The sequence below is a fragment of the Delphinus delphis genome, chromosome 12 (genome assembly GCF_949987515.2).
Source record: "Delphinus delphis chromosome 12, mDelDel1.2, whole genome shotgun sequence".
Taxonomy (NCBI): Eukaryota; Metazoa; Chordata; class Mammalia; order Artiodactyla; family Delphinidae; genus Delphinus; species Delphinus delphis.
This window is the reverse complement of record NC_082694.2, coordinates 36718025-36723174: the sequence shown is the minus strand read 5'-3', so window position 1 is coordinate 36723174 and position 5150 is coordinate 36718025. Positions and strand designations below refer to the sequence as shown.

Sequence of the window (5150 nt, the reverse complement as noted above, 5' to 3'; positions counted from 1 at the left end):
GGCCCAAGAAGTTAACAGTTAGAGAAGTGAGGGAATGCAGAAACAAAGGAAAAGTAGTCCATCAAGAAAAGCGGGGGCTTCCCTGGTGGCGCAGTGGTTAAGAGTCCACCTGCCGATGCAGGGGACACGGGTTCGTGCCCCAGGTCCGGGAGGATCCCACATGCCGCGGAGTGGCTAGGCCCATGAGCGGCTAGGCCCATGAGCCATGGCTGCTGAGCCTGCGCGTCCGGAGCCTGTGCTCCGCAACGGGAGAGGCCACAACAGTGAGAGGCCCGCGTGCCGCAAAGAAAAAAAAAGAGAAGCAGGACTTCCCTGGTGGCGCAGTGGTTAAGAATCTGCCTGCCAACGCAGGGGACACAGGTTCGAGCCCTGGTCCGGGAAGATCCCACATGCCGCGGAGCAACTAAGCCCATGTGCCACAACTACTGAGCCTGCACTCTAGAGCCCACAAGCCACAACTACTGAGCCTGCATGCCACAACTACTGAAGCCCGTGCGCCTAAAGCCTGTGCTCCACAACAAGAGAAGCCACTGCAATGAGAAGGCCGCGCACGGCAACAAAGACCCAACTCAGCTAAAAAATAAATAAAAAACTTAAAAAAAAAAGTCAATACAGACTATAATTAAGGACTCTTTATTTTTTTAAGTTCAGGAAGGATCAAGTTAGAAATTATTTTTCTCTTCCTAAACACTGATTTAGCAACTGTTTGACAGAAATTCTCATCTAGGAAGCTGCTCAGCACATTTTTTTCCTTTGACTCATTGCCTGACTCTCCCGGGAGATAGGTTGTGCCGATATCTCTCATATCATTGCTCAATTCATGGGTCTAGGGTGGAAAATATACTAAAAGATTCACCATATTTTAAGTGGGACTTAAGAATTAGCCTTGTTGTCATAGACTTGGTATCTGGTGATCCCTGGGTGGCCATATGTTAGTCCCTAACCCTGTCAACTTGGTTACATTTCAATCTCTGGGCTTCAATTCCCGCCCCCCCCCCCCCCCACTTAGTATTCCAATTCCTTGCTGGGATGGAGCCTTACACTGAGACCCAGTTCACTTGTCTGGAGAGTGATTTATCTCTGGATCTGGATTCCTGAAAATCGGAATCCTATTTCCTATACTTCCAGCTTCTGATTAGTATTCTTTTCTTAAGGTGATGATAACTCTAAGCCATGGGAATGATGCCTGCTTATCTTGGAACACTGCTTACGGTCTGTATATCTGCTTGGAATAACTGTGAGATTGGCACCCTCTCATCTTTAGGTATTAGGGAGGATCTCCATAATGTGCTGCATGGAGAAAAAAAGCAGAGTTCTGGAACCTGACAGACTTGAGGTTGATCCCAGCTCTCTTACTTAATTTTAGATAAATTACTGAACTTCTCTAAGCCTATTTCCTCATCCATTAAAACGAGGATAGTGATTCCCACTCACATGACAACTGTGAAAATTAAACGAGATAAAAAATGTAAAGCATCTACTACAGTGCTTGCATGTAAAAGCTTTTTAACAAATGATAGCTATTTTAATTACGAGCAAATGTAAGAAAAAGTAAATTCATCCAGTCCAAAAATGCTTATTAAGTGCCTATTAACTGCCAAATATTTTATTAAGCTCTGGAGGGAGGTAAAAAGGCGAAGGTGACATGGTCTTCTAATGGGGAAAAAGAATAAACATCCTCAACAGAATATGTTGTAGGTAGTGCAATGGCAGACATCAGCCCAGGGAGACATGTGTATTCCTAGGAGGGAAGTGATGATCCTGGATGAGCATCCTAAAGAAGAGAGCTGATTAGGAGGAAAGGAGGATGAAAGGTGCTCCTGGCAGAAGCATGGAAGAGTTTGGTGATTTGGGAAACTGCAAATAGTTCATCAGTATAGTTGGAATATGGACTGGGACTAGGGAGATGAGTCAGAGAAGGAAATAGAAAGGTAAGTAGGGGTCTCTCCTGATGGCCTTTGTGGCTGAACTAAGGAGTCTGGGATCCAACGTGAGGGCTGTGAGTGGCTGCTGATGAGTTTGAAGCAGCGGAGCAACATGAGCAGATTTAAGTTTTAGAAAAATCACTCCAAAGCACTTCCATCGTCCTGGATTTAAATAACACTGAAAACAAAGGCAGAACCACCATAGTAGAAGCCCATGTTTTACTCAAGAAGTATGCTCCCCTCTTCTTAATTCTGTAACATAAATGTCATGCTGAAATAATCCCAACGGTGCTGGGGTAATGAAAAAAACATTTTAAACATAAAATGTCTTTTATTGTGGGCTTCTTGACTTCTTAAAAAACAAAATTATACATCTTCAAAGATGATTAAAATGAAATTCTAGAATCCCTACACATGCTCTGCATCTATGGTCTTAACACTACATGCACCCCTAGTAATCACAGGTCTGACTGAAAATGACTTAATAAACAAAAATTTTATTTAATGTAAAATGCTTAGTCTTCCAGGGATTAGTGTAGAGCTATGTTTACACTGAACTCTATAAATGTTACTGACAATTTAAATTATAAAATCTTAAAATTCTCAATTTTGTAAAATACTTTAGTACTTCCTCACATATATGTCACATTGCCATTTTTAGGATGCTGACAGGAAATTTAATTTTTGAGAAATTATAAAAGAATTTAATGAACTGAATTATAATTAAAGGTATCTGCTGTATCATACATACAATGAAATATTAGATTAAAATGTCAGATATTGGTTATTGAAGCCTCTATTTCTTATGTGGTCAAACTGTCCAGACAGATCATATAGAAAAGACATGCTCCAGCCAGCACCCTGCTCTGAATTGCCCTGTTTCATTCTTGTACTTTGCCATCTATCTTTTGTCTCTTAATTTTTTTTTTTCTTTTTTTTTCAGGGACCAGTGGAGGTGATGATGCTTTTAATTCTCCCTAGAGAGGTAACCCCAGGCACTGAGGCTTGGCCAGGGCGGCAAGGTGCTAGGGGGTGCAGCCCAACCCCTTGGGAGGTGGCCTTGAGGGCAGAGTTCCAGTGGGCTGCTGGAGACGGCCAGCCTTGGGTGGGCCTCAGTAGCCGTCGTCGGCCCAGGTAACCTCGTAGTCAGGGTACCTGGCTTTGATCTTCTCAGTGGAGATGGAGTGCTGGGCGCGACCGTGTAACCCATGGAGTAGCCGTACACGTGGACCTTCTTGCCCTGGCTCTGGTGGGAGATGCACCCACGTCCCAGGCACTCGCAGTCATAGCCCTTCTGCATCTCGCCTGATACCTCGTCTGTAGATGTCGGAGTGGTACTCCGCCCACTTGTAGCCGCTCATGATCTCTTTGCTCTCCCTGGCCAGGGCCCCGGAGGGCAGCACCGCATGGACTCGAATCAGCACATACTTGAAGACGCTGTCGCAGTCGATGTCCACGTCAATGATCTGGGCGAGGTTCGCTGCTGCCATGTTCCCAGAGTGTGCTCGCCCCTGTGGCCCGCATCCCTTCCCCACGCGACCTGGGGTATCCCTTAATGTTGGCTTCCACTTGTGTAGTAGACAATGAGGTAATCTCTTCAACATCTATCCCACCTCCTGACACCGTGCATCAGCCATTTGGTGTAAGGAACTGACCTAGACATGTGAGGCAGGCCCTGATAAGTCTGCCTCAATCAATACAATCTGATCCTTTTTGGCCTACAATTGGTCTAGGACCTAATGCTTAAACCAATCAGCACATGGCATTCCTTTAGAAACAGACTGGTTTAGGAATAGGCACATGACTGTTCCTAGGCCAACAAGACATGCTAAGAAGATTGTTTGGAGGCTTCTAGGAAAAGTTTCCTCGCTTATAAGTGAGTCATTAGAAGAGATGGCTTTTTTTTTTTTAAACAAAGAAGCATGTAGCTTCAATTGTTACTACCACCCTACGAATATGAGAAAACCACTTTAGGATAGAACTGATGTTATCCTGGGTCCTTGGTGATGTTGTTGAACTGAGTTTTAACCATATCTGAAGCCCAGTCTATGTCTGGACTTCCAGTTGTCTGAACCAGTAAATTTTCCTACTGTTTAAGCCACCACTTTCAGTTGGGTTTCTGTTATTTGCAGCTGAATGTATTCTAAAAGATGCAATTCTCTACCACTTTTGCCTACCACCTTTGTTTCTAACCTGATGTACCCATTGGCTATCTTTCTTAGCGTTAACCATCAGCACTCTTCTATCTAGACATTTATAGTGAACATTTTAGTTGTCTACCCAATACTTGAGCCTAGCTTCTTCCACTGGACATTATGTAGGATAGGTTGCATGAACCTGGTGCAGCCACGGGAGAAGCTAGCCTGAAAACAAAGTTGATATGCTTAAAATGACAAAACAGAAAAATGGAAAAAAATCCGAGGCCTTGATATGTCATTTAACTGATGGAACACTATTTTCAGCCTTCTTATTATCTGAATAACAAATATTCTCACTGTTTAAGATAATCTGAGTTGGGATATTCTGTTGTTTGAATTTGAAAACAACTGAAGTATTGTAGTAGTGTCTAGTATTAGGAGAAATGGTAGTAAGAATGAGAATGTCAGTAAATGTTGACTACGTCTTATGGTTTTCACTAAAAACGTATAACAAAAATGGAAGCTTAGGCTGAAAACAGAGAAGGACGTGGGAGGCAGTAGTAGGAGATAAACTTAGTTGCCAAAGTTTCTCCTATAGATGTCCTGCTAAATAACTTACATTGGACAAAGGCACCTAGTTTTATGTCAAATATAGGTTTACAGAAGGGGCTTCTCTATCTACATTCATTGTTTTCAATTACACTAGCAACAAAGGTCATCAAAATGTGAACTAGGAGAATGGGCAGATCTCAGAGAGATGTTTATGGCTAGAAGACTGAAGTGCTCAGACCCAAAGACTATGTCTAGTTGGACTCTCTGACCGTATTTACTGATTTGTAGAATTAGCCAAAAGAAATCAGAATCCACTAAGTCTCTTAGGGAATTGACTATCAAAGAAATTCTAAGCCTGGCCAATCCACAGCAATGAGCAATTCTGTGATAGTTCAATTCCTTAGGCACCCTCCCAGCACCCCAAACTCACACTAACAAAAAGTGCTAAACTATCTAATACCTGTTTCAAATGTAGCCATAGAAGACAATGAACAAGGAAGATGTTCCCAAAAGAACAGAACTAAGGGCAATGGAA

The 5150-nt window shown here is 42.9% G+C and overlaps 1 pseudogene; it reads right to left on the bottom strand.

The window, feature by feature from the left end:
* Positions 1-3037: 3037 nt before the first annotated feature.
* On the bottom strand, positions 3038-3415 carry LOC132435416 (14 kDa phosphohistidine phosphatase-like; annotated as a pseudogene).
* Positions 3416-5150: the final 1735 nt, after the last annotated feature.